The sequence below is a fragment of the Artibeus jamaicensis genome, unplaced genomic scaffold, assembly GCF_021234435.1.
Source record: "Artibeus jamaicensis isolate MK-2021 breed Jamaican fruit bat unplaced genomic scaffold, CSHL_Jam_final contig_387, whole genome shotgun sequence".
Taxonomy (NCBI): Eukaryota; Metazoa; Chordata; class Mammalia; order Chiroptera; family Phyllostomidae; genus Artibeus; species Artibeus jamaicensis.
In genome coordinates, this window is record NW_026521812.1 from 44,305,621 (window position 1) to 44,324,030 (window position 18,410).

The window sequence follows — 18,410 nt, forward strand, 5'->3', positions numbered from 1 at the left end:
TTTATGTATATCTATTTTATGTTTGTATGTGTAATATATCTTTTCTTTTTATTGTTATTCTATTATAGTTGTACCAGTTTTTTCCTTTGCCCTATTCTGCCCATCTCACCCCCTGTTCACACAGTTAATTTCCATAATGTTGTCCATATCTGTGGGTCAATCATACATGTTTTTTCACTAGTCCCTTTCCCTTCAATCCACTATTATACTCCTCCCCACTTCCTTCTAGTCACTGTCAATCTGTTCCATGTCTCCATGCCTGTGGTTCCGTTGTGTTCATTAGTTTATTTTTGTTCATTGGATTCCTCTTGTGGTATTCATCTTTACCAACTGACTTATTTCACTTAGCATAATATTCTCCAGTTCCATCGATGCTGCCACAAAAGGTAGGAACTCCTGCTTTCTTTCTGTTGTGTAGTATTCCATTGCGTAAATGTACCACAGTTTTTTGATCCACTTATCTACTGATGGGCACTTAGGCTGTTTCCAGTACTTGGCTATTGTAAATGCTGCTATGAACATCAGGGTGCATAGGTTCTTTTAAATTGGTGTTTCAGGATTCTTAGGGCATATTTCCTGCAATGGAATCACTAAGTCAAAAGGCAGTTCTATTTTTAGTTGTTTGAGGACATTTCATACTGTTTTCCGCAGTGGCTGCACCAGTCTCTATTCCCACCAACAGTGCATGAGGATTCCTTTTCCTCTGTGTCCTTGCCAGCACTTATTTGTTGATTTATTAATGACAGCTATTCTGACAGGTGCATGGTGATATCTCATTGTAGTTTTAATTTGCATCCCTCTGATGGCTAGTGATGCTGAGCATTTTTTCATGTTTCTATGGATCATCTATATGTCCTCCTTGGACAAGTGTCTGTTTAGGTCCTTTGCCCATTTTTTAATTGGATTGTTTGTCTTCCTGCTGTTGAGTTGGATGAGTTCTTTATACATTTTGGAGATCAAACCCTTGTCCAATGTGTCACGGGAAATATGTTCTCCCATATAGTCAGTTTCCTTTGCATTTTGATGATGATTTATTTAGCCATACAGAAGCTTTTTAGTTTGATGTAGTCCCATTTGTTTATTTTTTCCCTTTAATTCTGTTACCCTACGAGATATATTGGCAGAAATATTGCTACATGCGATATCTGAAATTTTACTGCCTGTATTACTATTTTTCTCTATTACTTTTATGGTGTCACAAGTTATATTTAAGTCTTTTATCCATTTTGAATTTATTTTGGTGTATGATAAAAGTTAGTGGTCTAGTTTCTTCTTTCTTTCTTTCTTTCTTTCTTTCTTTCTTTCTTTCTTTCTTTCTTTCTTTCTTTCTTTCTTTCTTTTTCTTTCTTTCTTTCTTTCTTGCATATATCTGTCCAGCTCTCCCAAGACCATTTATTTTTTATTTTTTAAAATATTTTATGTATTTATATAGAGAGAGGGGAAGGGAGGGAGAAAGAGAGGGAGGAAATGTTGGTCTACAACCCAGGCATGCACTCTGACTGGGAAATGAACCCACAACCTTTCAGTTTGCAGGTTGAAACTCAATCCAATGAGCCATACCAGCCAGGGCCCAACACCATTTATTGAGTAGGCTATCTTTACTCCATTGTATGCTTATGCCCCTTTTGTCAAATATTAATTGACAGTAGAGACATGGGTTTATTTCTGGGTCCTCTATTCTATTTTATTGGTCTATGTGTCTGTTCTTATGCCAGTGCCAGACTGTTTTGATTACAGTGGCCTTGTTGTATAGTTTGATATCAGGTATTGTGATTCCTCCTACTTTGTTCTTGTTTCTCAAGATTGCTGAGGCTATTCAGGGTCTTTTTTGGTTCCATGTAAATTTTTGAAATATTTGCTCTAGGTCTGTGAGATATGCCATTGGTATTTTAATAGGAATTGCCTTGAATCTATAGGTTGCTTTGGGTAGTATGGGCATTTTAATGATGTTAATTCTTCAATCCATGAACACAGTATATGCTCCCATTTATTTTTATCTTAATTTATTTCTTTAGTGTTCTATAGTTTTCCAAGTACTGGTATTTTAACTCATTGGTTTAATTTATTCCTAAGTACTGCTATAAAAAGGAGAATAAAAAGAGAGAGAGAGACAGAGGGTGGGGTGGGGGACATAGGTATGGAAAAATGGCAATGAATAAGTACCTATCAATAATAACCTTAAATGTAAATGGATTAAATGTTCCAATCAAAAGACATAGAGTAGTTGGATAGATAAGAAAACATAAGCCACATATATGCTGTCTACAAGAGACCCACCTCAGAACAAAAGATCTACACAGGTTGAAAATAAAGGGATGGAAAAAATAATATTCCAAGCAAATGGATATAAAAAGGAAGCTGGGGTAACAATACTTGCATCAGATAAAATAGACTTCAAAACAAAAACCATAAAAAAGGACAAAGAAGGTCATTACATATTACTTATAGGAGTAGTCCAACCAGAGTATATAACCCTTGTAAACATATATAAACCAAACATAGAGGCACCTAACTATATAAAGAAATTCTTGGAGGACTCCAAGAAATATATTGACAACAACACAGTAATCAGAGAGGATTTTAACACCCCATTGGGAACAATGGATAGATCCTCCAAACAAAGAATAAACAAGGATATTGTGGCACTGGACAACACTCTAGATCAGATTGACTTAATTGATACACACAGAACCTTTCACCTGAAAGAAGCAAAATATACATTCCTTTCAAATGCCCATGAAACATTTTCAAAGATAGACCACATGGTAGCACACAAAACAAGCCTCAACAAATTTAAGAAAATTGAAATCATATGAAGCATGTGCTCATATCACAATGGATTGAAACTAGAAACCAAACTCAAGGAAAAATCTCAAAATCATTCAAATACATGGAGACTGAATAACATGTTATTTCATAATGAATGGGTCAACAATGACCTCAAGGAAGAAATCAAAAAGTATGTAGAAACAAATGAAAATGAATACACAACAACTCAAAACCTATGGAATATAGAGAAGGCAATAGTGAGAAGGAAGATCGTAGCAATACAGGCCTACCTAAAGAAGACAGAAAAATCTCAGTTAAGCAACCTACCCCTACATCTACAAGACGTAGAGAAACAACAATAAACAAAGCCAGAGGTGAGTAGAAGGAAGGAAATAATCAATATCAGAACAGAATTAAATGACCTAGAGATGAAAGAAAAAGTCAAAGAATCAATAAATCCAGGAGCTAGTTCTTTGAAAAAATAAACAAAATTGACAAATCTTTAACTAGACTCATCAAGAAAAAAAGAAAGAAAACCCAAATAAATGATATTAACAGTGAAAGAGAAGTTACAACTGATACCACAGAAATACAAAGTATTGTAAGAAATTACTATGAATGACTATATGCCAAAAAATTGGAGAACCTGGGGAAAATGAATAAATTTCTAGAAACATACACTTTCAAACCTGAATCAAGAAAAAAACAGAAAACCTGAATAGACCAAAAAACTTGTAAAATTAAAGCAATAATAAAAAAACTCCCGGCACGCAAAAGCTGTGCACTGGCTTCACAGCTGAATTTTACCAGACATTTAAGAAATAATTTGCTCCTATCCTTAAACTATCCCAAAAATTCAAGAAGAGGGAAGAATCCCAAACTCTTTTTATGAGGCCAGTAACACCCTAATTCCAAAACTAGGCAAAGACACAACAAAGATGCTAAAATCCTTGACAAAATATTGGCAATCTGGATTCAGCAATACATTAAAAAGATCATACACCATGATCAAGTGGGATTCATCCCAGGGATGCAAGGTTGGTACAATATTCACAAAACATTTGTTTATGTGGTGAACATAATACACCACATAAACAAAATGAAGGGCAAAAATTACATGATCTTATCAATAGATGCTGAAAAAACATTTGATAAAATCCAGTACCCATTTATGTGTGTGTAATATATTTTTAAAGCTCTATTTAATTGCCTTAAAAATAAGTGCTTATGTAAATTATTTCAAAACTTTCCAATTGTAGAAATGAACCCAATGTTTTTAAATGTATATGATCTGTTTTCTTTTGTTCAGAGTTGTCCCACTTTTACCCCCATTGCTGTCCCCTGCCCCACCCATGCCCCTCTCCCACAGTCAATCCCCACCTCATTGTTCATTCCCATGGGTCCTCTATACATGTTCCTTGACTTGCTCCTTCCTATTCTGTCTCCCTTTACCCCCTCCACCCTTCTCTGTGGTCACTGTCAGCTTGTTCTTTATTTCCAAGTTTTTGGTTCCATTTTGCTCATTTGCTTGTTTTGGTTGATTAGGTTCCACTTATAGGTGAGTCATGTGGTATTTGTCTTCCACTGCCCAGATCATTTCACTTAGCACAGTACTCTCCAGTTCCATCCATGCTGTCACAAAAGAGTGGGAGTTCCTTTTTTCTTTCTGCTGCATAATATTCCATTGGGTAAATATACCACAGTTTTTTGATCCACTCATTTACTCTTGGGCATTTAGGTTGCTTCCAGCACCTGGATATTACAAATAATACTGCTATACATATTGGGGTGCATAAGTTCTTTTGAAAAACAAAACAAATTAAATCTATGTGATTTATATACTCTTTGGTAAGTAAAATTTAGTTTAAGTTTGTTAGTGTAGTAAAATCAGGCATGTTTTTAGAGGTGTCAACATTAAATGCAAACATAACTTTTTCTACCTGGGTTTACTAGTCAAATAAGTGCATACTATCTCTAAGTTACAAAATTTATTAGCAAAATAATAACTTAAAAGGATGGTTAGTTGTTTAATATCTAATGCAGGCAAATTTTTAAAAACAAATGATGCCAGTATAAATACAATAAATATTTATATTAAGTTAAACTAATAGATATTTACTTAATATCTTTATCATTTCCAAATAAGAAAATACACTGAAACAATTATTGGTAAACAGATGTTTCTCTACTTCTAGATTTTTGATTTTTTTAAAAAAAAAGATAAAGGCTACTTGGGTTTTTGCCACCTTAAAAATTATACTCTGAGAAACATCTCTAAAACTTTTTAATTTTATAATTTTGTATTTATAAATGTATTAATCTACTATAGGATGCTAATATATGATAGAGAGTTCACAATCGCCTGCTTCCTAGTTTTTACTAAAAAAGCAAAAGTTACTAATAGTTTAAGTTTGCAATCATTATATAAAAATAAAGCTATGGAAACAACAAGGATGAAAAGAAAAAACTTTGTGTAGAAAATACAGGTAGAAATAAGATGTGACTATTTTTTCCAGAATAAGAAAGAGAAAAATAAGAATATAAAAACCTAAATGTATATAGATAAATGAAGTTTTGCAAAAAGTAATTATGTTGTGAGGTCTAAGGTGCCTAAAATTAAATAGATTTATATAAATTAAAAAAATTTTCAATAATATATTGATACAAACCTTGAATTTAATTTTCTTTCTGTTAAAATCATAGTTTCTTATATTTTTAGATAGTTCTTTTGTAAAAGCTGAACCATGAGGCCACAAAAAGGGTCAAAGGTTCTGGGTATTCAAGTCTGGAGTTTCACTTCAATCAGCAAATTCTTCTGTGTGTGGATATAAACCTGCAGCAAGCCAGCTCGGTTCAGAGGACTATCTATCTGCATCAGTAAACTCTGGTGAGCTATCTCTGGTCTCAAACTCCCAGGGCCCCGTCTGTTTTTCAACAACACAGACTTAATGTTTGTCACAGTTTAGTAGTTCATATGTTGTCCCTACCTTAAGCATATCCAAACTGGCCCCCTCCAGCACCACAATGAGCCGACATCCTCCCATCTTGTGTCCCACCCCAAGTTGGGGCCACCAGGGCACCAGAGCATCCCAGTCCTGTGCCTGGTCCTCTAGACAAGGCTTAATAAAAATATAAAAAGTGTCTTTACCTTTATTGAAAACTTCCAAGGAAACAAAATTCTATGTTCTATCAAAATATTTTCTGCGCTTCAGTTTGTCTTTATCAAGTCTTTCATTACTTAGAAAATTAAGTCTTTTCAATATTAAAGAGCTAAGGATATATATAGAGAGAATCTGTCTGGGAAAAGTCCAGCCATGGTTAACACAACAACAATAGTCTGCACAACATCCATACAACCTGGCAGCCAAGGAGAGTGGACTGGAATACAAATGCACGAATAAGGACTTCACTGTACTAATAATCAGTGGCTATGGTAGACACCATTGAGGGAACATGTGTATTGTGTGGCCATCACATTCAAAATGTGATGTAGAACAATGAATCTGCATCAGATTTTTGCATTAAGCTTAAACATTCCTTCATGGAAACTATTCAGACGATTCAGAAGGCTGCAGCTATGGGCAACTGGAGATTGGCAGCTTCATCACAACAATGTGACCACTCATGCACCACTGCTCATGCACAGATTTTTTGGCAAAATATTAAATCATACAGTGACTCAGCCCTCCTACAGCCCAGATTTGGTGCACTGCAACTTCTGGCTTTACCCAAATCTGAAATCACATTTGAAAGGGAAGAGATTTCAGACCATCAGTGAGATTTAGGAAAATACTACAAGAGCAGCTGATGGTGATTGGGAGAACTGTGTGAGGTCCCAGGGTGCCTACTTTGAAGGGGACTGAAGCATCATTGTCCTATGTACAATGTTTCTTATATCTTTTACCTTCTTTAATAAATGTCCCCATTTTTCATATTATGTGGCTGGATACCTTGTGAACAGACTTCATATATGTATATATGTTATGTACACATATATACAACTACATAAGTTTCTGTATTTGCCTTTGAAATCTTTTAAACTTCACTTTGGTTGAATGGATATCTAAGTGTTGTTTCATGGTTACCTGTGATCCTTTTGATTATTTTAAACCTTTTGACATTTTTTGACAAAATTCCCTAAGTGAAATTCTGAATCAATTTTTGTTTACCTGAAATTGACTTTGGGATTTTCCAAAGGGTCCTTGGAAGAAATAAAAAGATTTGCTCTCTTTTCTTACAAAAAAAAATAATTCCTTAGGGTTATTTGACATGTTAAATTTCATGGGAAATATATGAAATAAAAGTAATCTTAACCTTTTTAGATTATTTTTATGTAGTATTTTAATGTAAATGTTTCATAAATTATATAAAATTCCTAGAAATCTAATGTGCCTTGGTATAATGTTATCAGTAATTCCACTTATTATTTTATTGATTTATTTTTTAAATTTTATTTAACTATTTTTCAAGTACAGTTTTCTGTCTATTTCTCCCATCCCAGCCCATCCCACCCCGTGCTCCCCACCTCCCTCCCATTTCCACCCCCCTTAGTTATTGTCCCTGTGTCCTTTATACTTGTTCCTCTAAATCCCTCCCCTTTCTCCCCTTAAATTCCCTCCACTCTCCCCTCTGGTTGCTGTCCCCCTATTTTCTATTTCAGTGTATTTGTTTTTATTTTGCTTGCTTGTTTGTTTTGTTGTTTAGCTTCCTGTTAAAGGTGAGATCATATGGTATTTGTCTTTCAACACCTGGCTTATTTCACTCAGCATAATGTTTTCCAGTTCCATCCATGCTATTGCAAAGGGTAGTAGCTCCTTCCTTCTCTCTGCTGCATAGAATTCCATTGTGTATATGTACCACAATTTTTTGATCCATTCATTTACTGATGGGCACCTAGGTTGCTTCCAACTCTTGGCTATTGTAAATTGTGCAGCTATGAACATTGTGGTGCATAGGTTCTTTGAACTACACAACACTGAAGAAAGAAATCAAGGAAGACACAAACAAATGGAAACATATACCTTGTTCATGGATTGGAAGAATTAACATCATCAAAATGTCCATAATACCCAAAGAATATACAGATTCAATGCAATACCTATTAAAGTTCCAGTGGCATATTTCACAGACATACAACAAACACTTCAAAAATTTATATGGAACCATAAACGAACCCGAATAGCAGCTGCTATTTTGAGAAAGAACAAAGTAGGAAGAATCACAATACCTGACATCAAACTGTATTACAAGGCCACTGTAATCAAAAGAGCCCAGTACTGGCATAAAAACAGGCACATAGACCAATGGAACAGAACAGAGAGCCCAGAAATCAACCCAACTCTCTATAGTCAATTAATATCCACTTATTATTTTAAAAACACTGTATAGGTCAAGTTTTAGAGAACATTCACCAGATCTTTAACTATGTTTATTTTTAAGTCTTGTCACAGACAGTTATTTTTTTACTCTTAATTATTCTCTGAAAGCATTTACAAACAACTATGGGCAAAAATGCTTCACCTTCAAATATATTCATGAACAAGAATACAAGTTTCTAATAACCTTAAGATCATAGTACTGAACTAAGAATTTCTAGAACTCTGGTGAATAAATAATTAATTCATAAAACTGCTAACCAAAGATCAAGAAAAATAAGAATTAATTACATGGGGTTGAATGAACCTATGAAGATAATTATTATTTTTGTGACATTGTTTGAAACATTGCTGTTTAATGTTTCTCTCCCAGATTTAAACAACCCTTTATTAACACTATCTACAATTTACAATAATTTGGTAAAATATACCTTTGCAAACAAAATTTGAAAAATTTATTTTCATCTTCCTATCTAATCCATCCAGAATTCAGAAAATCTTATAAAATATTCTTATTTTTCATGACAACATAGATATATATATAAGTTCAAAACTATTCTGTTCTTGTAACAAGACAAATTAGACAAGTCTTTAGCTTGGCTTCTCAGCCTAAAGAGAATTATTATAGGTCTAATCTGAGATTATTATCTGACAATTTTAAAGACTGAAGGTTAGCTTTATGGAGATAGTAAAGTCCCTCAAATACTAGCAAAGCTTTGACTGAACTATCACATTTGAGAATATGCTTGGAATCACTATCTCTGCTACATTTTTGTAAACAATTAGGCCACATTTAATGAAACTAGACTTATTTTATAAATAAATCTTAATTATTTATAAATCTTAATAAATCTTAATTATCTTCAAAAATATTATGGCTATAGAAAAATTATGTTTCAATAGAAAATTATAGCATACCTATTACCAGATTCTAATTCTATTCATTAACTTGAAATTTATCTACCTATACACTTCAGAGAATCACCACAATAGACCACACATGGACAACCTTCATGCTTGTCGTTGTATGGGCCACTCACGAGGGTTCAGCAAAACACCCCATGGCAGCATCAAAGTCAGTCAAAGTACAAACCAGGAAACTCCATCAGGTTGGAACTGCCATCCTGATTCCACTATCTAAAGATGCTTTGTAATAAAATCTAAATATTTTCTCAACTGACTGCTCTCCAAACACAGATGTTGAGTTTATATTTTACTCTATTAACCTTTGTTTTCCTCTTGTTTCCATAGAAGTTTCTTTTATTAAATAACCTGATTGCTCACATGATTATAGGCTTAATGTAGGTGGAAGCTCACCTGCAATGCCACCTTATGAAATGAAATATCCTCATACTCAGCCTGTCCTAAATAATCATGAGTATATGCAAATGCTAATAGATCATTTGTGTCATGTAAATAATAGAAAAAATTGAAACCCAATTGCTCTTTATCCCCCAAAATGTAAACTGGCTTACAAGTGTAAAATGGAAACTGATTATAATCCAGCTGATCTATTTAAATGTTGGCTCCTGGGAATCTTTGCTCTGAGAAATTTTTCAATCATTGGGTATTATTCTTATCATAGTCATCATATTAACTTCCCTAGTGCATTGTATCCTTGCAAGGCTTTTAAATACCTTTCACCAGCCACTCAAACATCAAATGATTTCCTTCAGGATTAAACAACTTATAGAACTCAATGATCCAACCACACATGTCTGTGATAGTGATGTGAATGTTTGTAAGAGTGACCATATGACCATCTGTCCCAACAAATGCATTCACCGTGTGGTACTGGAGAGTAAGAGTATACTAATCGGTCACACTCTCAGCTTGCTGGGGGAATGACCAGAAAGGGGGGAATTGTTAAAATAGAAAAAAACATAGGCCCAACTTGAAAATCCCCCAGGCAGACAAAATTGTTTAAAACACATAAGCAAAACTAAATCTAGCTTATTTGATGAACATAAATGAAACAAGATGTTTATTGTTATAATAATTCTTCTGACAATAATAAAATAAATTAGGTCATCTCCCTAAAATGTATAAGATAATTTTTAAGCAATTCTATGCTGTCTGGAAATCATCGTTTTACTAACAATCATTGTTAGGGTTGAACCACTTCCTCATTTTCATTATAGGAACCATCCTCTAATGCCATGCTTTAGCTGCACTCCAGCAGGTTTGAAGATGTCCAGTTTGCAAACTCTTCTAATGTACTCAGTAAACTCCTACTAACTACTTTTTTATTCATCTGGTTTTAATTTTTACTGTTTCTGGATTTTTGACAGTTGTTACATTACAATGTATTTTACTTAAATGTTGTTATATTGCTTTTGACTTTTTCTACTAGGACCATCCAATCTCTATAGTTTTTCTCAATCACTGAAATATGATAAATGAGAAGAATCAGATGAAGTATAGGTAAATAAACAGGGAGACAAAGAAAGAAGAGAAAATGCCCAAGGGAACAAAAATAATTATTTTAGAGAGGGAAGGGGAGTGAAAAGGTAACAAAGTAAAAGTAAAGTTCCAATTTCATGGAGCATTGGGAGCAACTTACAAAAGACCATTTTCTTGCCTCTTCTAGTGTGATCTCGTGCACAGATGTATATTTGAAGTCTGTTTGGTGGAAAGTCCATTTTTGCTAGTTCTTTCCACAGACCAGGTAAATGCAATATGGGCCATGGCTAATTGATAACATTTGGAGTACCAGTATCATCCTACAGAGAGCTCTGGTAGGGCCTCGATCTCCTCAATCTCACGAGCAAACTTAGAGGATGGGGTAGAGAAAAATTTTGAACACCTTTCTGCTATTTGGGAACCTGAATACAATTATCCACTTATTCATTCCCTTATTGTTATGTATTTATTTATTTATTTAAAGAAATATCTATTGAAAACCAAAGGCAATCTGTTGGGCACTACAAAAAATAAAAAACAAGTTATGCACAGGACCTTGCCTAAATATTTTAGTACTAAATATTTAGTATTCCACAGGACCCTGTACCTCAATAAATACAAAACTAAATTCAGCATGCACTTCATACCATATTCTCATCACTAATCACCCATTCCTTCCACTTCCAACCAAACCTGTTCTTCCACCAATATATCCTATTTTTGTTACTGGTAAAACCCACCCTCTTTGTCATCCAAACTCAAAACCTCAAAGTCACTCTCTGCTCTTTCAGCTTTTTCATCCTACTTCTGAAATCAACCATCAAGTACCTCCAGTTCTGCTCCTTCTCCCGGCTCCCTTATCATTTCCAACCTGTCATTGCTTGGATAGGCTTCTATCCAAGTTTTCCATCACTTTTTCCCCGCTTTTATGTGCACTGTAGTCTGAATGCTGTCCAAATATACAAATTTTATATCACCTTCTTTCTAAAAATCCTGCAGTTACTCCTCATTGCAAAACAGGGAATCAAATTATTCAAAGTATAGATGCTTCACCTCTATTCTATGCACTTCTCCATCTGCCTATTGAATCTTTCTTTTTTCATCTTGTACATTCTTTTCCATGAACACCCAGCTCACGATATGTTACATTTTTCCTGGAACACTGTATTTTGCCATGTATAATGTACACCCACATTTTAGTGCTAATTTCCATACATTTTGTGAATAATGTACATCCTTATTTTTGCCTCAAAAATTTGGGCAAAAATTGTACATTATACATGCCAAAATACAATATTTGTTAGGAGCCATATTTTTTGGAAATTACTTTGTGGCACATAGTAAACTATTGGATTTATTTTAGTAAGAAAGAGACAAGGCAAAAATATAAGTTACCAGAATGAATTTAGTAACAATTTGAAAAATGAAACGCAGAAGGGGGGAACCGGTTATGGTAGGTGTTCACTGCAATGGGAATGAGAATCTGAACCTGAGAAGGAGAAAGGGGAGGAGATGCAATGAGATAACATGTGTGAGGTAAGATTATATGTGAATATACCCAAACTGTTATGATTCATCTTATCAGGTTAGTTTCTTGACCTAATACTCACAATAGGTAACTGAAGGGATAGAAAAAATATAGACAGTCTTTTCAATTTTTCTTAAAAGTTAATATGAGTTGATAGAGAAGTGAAAAGTAAATATGCAGCAGACTTATATACAAATAAATAACAGCCATTTGTATTTAACATAGAAGCTGTATAAAAAGAACGCTACTAAAATATACAAGTATCTTTTGGTCACTAGATATTTGAAGCATGCCCTGAGTTAATGTTATAGCATTAATTTGTTAGCAAACTTTTATAAAATGTCTAGGAATGGGTAAAATCTGAAGTAAAGATGTTTTTCTTTCCACTTTGAAGTCATGTTTTAAGCAGACCACTGCATGGAGCCCTGTAGAAATAAATAAACACAAGATAATCCCTACCCTTCAAGGAAAGTACAAATTCATTGAGGGTTTATAATAACCAAACAAAATCTAAAATTTAGTCAATTAAGTAGAAATTTTAGGCCCTAAACACTTCCTTCTTAAAGGTGTATAGCCAAAGCATAAAAAAAAGGGATATTTAATTTGTTTTGGTTAATTTATTGGATACCTACTAGAACCAGAGGCCCCAAAACCCTAAACAAAAATAAAGTATTCATGGGAAATATTCAACATGCAAAACATGCCTGCCAAGAAACCAAACAACCCACACATAGCCAATAAAAATGAAGACTCTTACTTCATACTCCTAATACCTCCAGACTGAAACTGTGTCAGCAAGAGAACATTTCACAGCTGTAGGACTGCTTTTTAGAGAGATTTTTCTGCCAGTTTCAAAATTCTGTAGCACAAATAATTACTTAGAGAATCACACCCAAATTTCATAAATAATGAAGAGCACAAATAGGAATGTTGTTATTTTACATTTTCAGGGACGAGGATGTTCTGTTGAGCAGACTACTATTTTGTAGCCTTTCGCATTATTTAAAGATCGCCTTCAGAGCTGTGGTCAGGCTCATGCAGTGTAATGAGAAAGATTAAAACACAAGAAGTTAGAACACAATCTATGGTACTTTGCAAAGCGTGGCTTTAGAATCTTTCATTTAAATATACATCATTTAAAAACAACAAAGTATTCTCTTGCTGTAAATCTATGGATGTGGATATTTCCTATTCCTGCAATAAAGCAGAATTTGTGCAAAAATCCATTTTTTAAATTTTATTCTTCCCCCCAAACAGAGCATAAACAGAACCATCACTCACTGCCTTGAGGATAAATTGCTAATGCCTTTTAATGCAATTTTGACAGAATTTCATATTCTGCTTTGTCTTTCAATGATCATTAAATGTTTCTTCTTTCTAAGTACTTAAAATGTTATTCTAGGTAGATGTAATAAAAGATAAGTGTATAGTAAAGAAGCTTTTATTGGGAAATGAATTTCTGTGAAAAGTCAGAGATTTAGAGAGAAGGCAATATTTATATTGAAATTTACAAAGTGAATCTTACTGATGGATCATAATAAAATAGAACACCTTGAGTGTGCATTGGGTATAGTGATTTGCATCTTTTCTATTATAAAATACAGAAAAAGGGAAAAAATGAATTACAGTGGAGAAATCTGGCAAACAACACCTTAACCATGTATTGAAGGTTAATGTCATCAGTAGTAATTCGTACTGCTATAATACAATGTGATGACAAGGTCACCTGATCTCTTTCCTCAGACTACATCCTCATTCTGATCATGAGAAAAGCATCACACAGCCTACACTGAGGAACCTTCTACAAAATACAGGACCATCGCTCCTTAACATTGGTCATTAAAAAAAAAAAAGTTCATTAAAAAAAAGGAAAGACTGAGAAACCCATACAGACTAAAGAAGACTAGGAGACCAGACGGCTGAATTCAATGTGGCTGTGTTCTGGATTAAGTGTGGATCCTGGAACAGAAAGAGGACATTAATGGAAAAATTGGTCAAATCAGAATAAAGTCTATAGTTTAGTTAAAGTAATGTACTAGTGCTATTTTTAGTTTTGACTAATGCGCTATGCTTATATAAGATGTCAATATTAGGGAAAACTAGGTAAAAGATACATGGAAACTCTCTGTACTACCTTTACTGCCTTTCTGTAAATACAAAATTATCTCCAAATAAAAAATATTACACACACACACACATAGACAGATAAATGCACACACACCAATTAGGACTTAATTACAGTTTAAAAAGAATAAGGAAGTCTTATTAGAGCAGTAAGACCCATTTTTCATGGAATAACTTAATAGTATTTTATTATTAGCTTGGCCAAAAAGATCATTTGGTTTTTCTATAAGATGGTTCTGGTGTGCTTAGTTGTCTTGAACTTCATTTGAAAAAATTTTGTTAGATTGTTTGTGACAGCTGTCATATCAGTGTACATTTAAAAAAGTATCAGTTAGTAAATTTTTGAGTAGTCATTGTAATATTGAAAATAAAAGAAAATATGCAACATTTTCCACATATTATGCTTTATTATTTAAGAAAGAAAAAATGCAACTAAAGCACAAAAACAGATTTGTGCAGTGTATGGAAAAGGTTCTTTAACTGATCAAACATTATCAAAAATGGTTTTCTTGCAGGAGATTTCTCACTACACAATGATGCTCCACACTTGGGTAGACCAGTTGAAGTCCATAACAATCAAATCAAGATATTGATTGAGAACAGTCAATGTTATACTTTGTGGGAGATGCTGACATACTCATAACATCCAAATCTAAAAAGTTATTGGTGAAAATGAAAAAAATGGATCTTTTACAAAACAAAAAAAAACCCACATGGACTTATTGGCCAACCCATTAGTTTCCTGATGTGTGATCTTGGCTTGGTGTTGGAGTACCTTTGAGAGTTTAGTTGCATTAGAAATTTAAGCAGCCCAATTAAGACTTCTAGATTTACCTTACATATGCAGAAAAACAATGGAGGGTGAAGCATAAAAGTAATATAACTTGGTTATTTTTCTAATTGCTATTCATTGAATGCTGGCAGAACAAAAGAAACTCTTTAAAGCATTAAATTCATACACAGAGAAACTGATACCCAGAAAATTTATCAGGGTTGGAATCAGAGTGCAGTCCTTCTGACTCCTGGGCTGTAATTCATTCAGCCACACCTTGGAGCCAGTTCCATGGCGCATGTGATACACTGAGTGGAGAATCCGTCTTCGTTCTCAAAGGAATTTTGAGAAGGCAGTCAGAGGACAGCATTCGGCTGCCATCCCAGAAACCTACTAAATGGCCAGAAACTGGTAGGAATCTTTCTATCGTGATTTGTAGAACTAATTTGTTCTACATATTTTTGATGGTCATTTCAATTATCCTCTTTACATCATCAGAGTTGTGCAATAGAAATTATCAAATTTCTCTCAGTGTTTGTGTTAAGGATGATGTAGTAGACAGACTCTGAGATGTAGTTGTGTAATTCTCAGGAAATTAGTGTAGGCTTGATTTACTGACTTGCTTCTAGTGAACAGAATACAGCAGAAGTGAGGGGATGTCACTTCCGAGACTGGGTTATGAAACATTGTGGTTTCCACCTTTCGGGTGCTTAGACTCTCTCATTCCCTCCTGAATCACAGCTATAAATCCTGAGGCAGCTCTATGGAAAGATCTACATGGTGAGGAATGGAGGCCAGCAGCAACCTCTTGAGTAAGCGTTAAAGCTGATGCTCCCCAGCACCTCCCTACCCAATTCAGTTGTGACTGCCGCAGGCTAAGGGAAATCTGAGCCAGTGCCATCCATGCCTGAATTTCTGATCCACGGAAACTGTAAAATAATAAATGTCCATTATTTTTCAAGCTACTAAATTTTGGGTAATTTACTACACAGCAATTGAGAACCAATGAAGTTGATGGGGTGGGGGATAGGAGTGAGATTTTAACCAGATACCTATACTAACTTAATCCTGAGTATATTACTCCAGTTGGCTATTATCATTTTTATGAAGGCTGGTACTAATGAATATAAATAACATGCTCTCTTGTTCAACTCTATATGTGTGAGAGGTATGATTTATAATTTTCTTGCTAATGTAAAAATAACTGTGGGGACCCTCATTCTTCTGCTGTTGTACTTAAGGTCATCTTTGGGACTACAGAATTAATACTGAAAATAGAAATTAAGTTTTGGTTTTAATTTTTAATTGATAAAATTAACATATGTGACATTGTTTAATTTACAAGTAGCCTAGAAAGAGTAGGTGCTTTTTTTTTTCATCACATTCTGTTTGAAGTTTCCAGCCCAAGTAGAAAAGGGCTGTGTCTACCTTCTACATTATTTGAATAAAAATTATTTCATTCATTGCTAAAATTCACTTGAGGGTGAAACAAAGCAGCTGTGAGGAATACCATGTCATTTTGCTTACTCTGTAGTTGAGGACAGAACACAGTGAAGGGCCAGTGCTCTGAAGACTATGACAAGTGTATGTGATGACCAACACTCATTTAGCCATTTAGTATCCTACCGATAATTTACACCAAGTAATCACATTAACCATTCTCAACTAACCAACATTGAACCCTACTAAAATTTAAAAAAAATAATAAATGACCCAAGATTTGGTCAACTGCCCTTATCGTAGAAAGAACATAAACAGGATTTGTTGAATGAAAGAAAAACCAAGTCATGTTTGATATTTGATCACTTTCATCATATTGATTCCTACTTCCTTCCTACATTCCTGTACTTCGTCCTGTGAAATGTAGCCTCCTTGCTCTCCTCAACTCAGGGAGTCTGTATAGTTCTGAAGGAGTTCCCCTCCTCCATGCTGCACCCAGGTACCTGTCTCAAGGCCAGAAGCAGGGACAGCATTGGGGTGCAGCTGGTTCACTACCCTTTTCCCAGGAGTTGCTGTTCTTCCCTGGCAGTGCTTCAGAACTACTCTTTCTTGTACTTCGTTTGATTTTAGATTGGGTCAGGTAGGAGGGCAAATTTGGTCTTTCTTCATGTTGGTTAGAAGTAGAAATCTTGTTTTATTTTAATTTAATAGTTGGACTATCTGCTTTGCACCCATTCTAAGTCAGCTGCCAGTATGACACAACTTTAATTTTTTTGTATTTGGAGTGAGATAGGGGTTGTCATTCATTTTCTTTTTTTTTTTTTTGTAGATACTTCAGTTGTTCTAACACCATTCGTTAGGTACTTCATGGTTTCATTTACATGTGGAATATTTTTAAAACATTGCATTTCTGGCAACAGAAAGTAGGAAGGTGATTGTTGGAGGCTGGTGAGTTGGGGAATATGGTTAGGTTGATGAAAGGGTACAAATATTTTGGTTATAAAATGAGCAAAGCATAACATGGTGGCTATAGTTGTTAACACTGTATTGTATAATTGAAACTTGTTAAGAGCAGAACTTAAATGAACTTTACCACAAAAAAGGCAAATGTGTAAGGCAATAGATATATTAATTTAATGGATATGGAAATGTTGTTCACAATATTGAATCATTTCACTGTATGCTTTAAATAACTTATCATTTTATTTGTCAATTATACCTCAATAAAACTGGATAAAAAGATATTTCTAGTCCCATTGAATTTACTACATATCTTGATTAAAAATAATTTAACCCTATATATGTGAACCTAGTGTTATAATTATTATTCTGTTTCACTGACTATTAATCTCTGTTAATTCAGGTATTTTAAAATTTATTTCAGGATTATTTCATAGTTTTTAATGTAGGAGTATTATACATATTTTGTTAGATTCATTCTTATGTATGTGAGGGTTTTGATAGTATAATAAATAGTATTTAAACATATTGTCCAATTTTTTGTTGTTGGTGTATAAAGGTACAATTTACTTAGTAGTATTTTAGAAATTATATAAATTTTTCTATGTATATAATCAAGTCATCAGTAAATAATGAGAGTTTAACTGCTTCCCATCTCATAGGGGTTTTGGTTTTGTTTTGTTTTGTTTTTCCTTTTATTTCTTTCTTTTCTACATGGGCAATAAAGGAGAATCTGCCCTGTCCCAGTGTTAGAGGAAACGGATTTAATTTAATACTTCACCATCGAGTGTGCTGTTAGCTATAGGCTTTTTATAGACAAACTATATTAGAAATTCCTTTTTCTTCGAGTTTGATAAAAGTTTTTATCTAAGATGAGTATTGAATTTTATCATATACTTTTTTGCATCTGTTAAAATAATCCTATAATCTTTCTATTAACTATAAAGGTGATCCTAATTTTTCCTTATTTACATGTAAAATAGTAATTTATACTGATTAAATTTTGAATATTATACCAATCTTACATTCATGGGATATA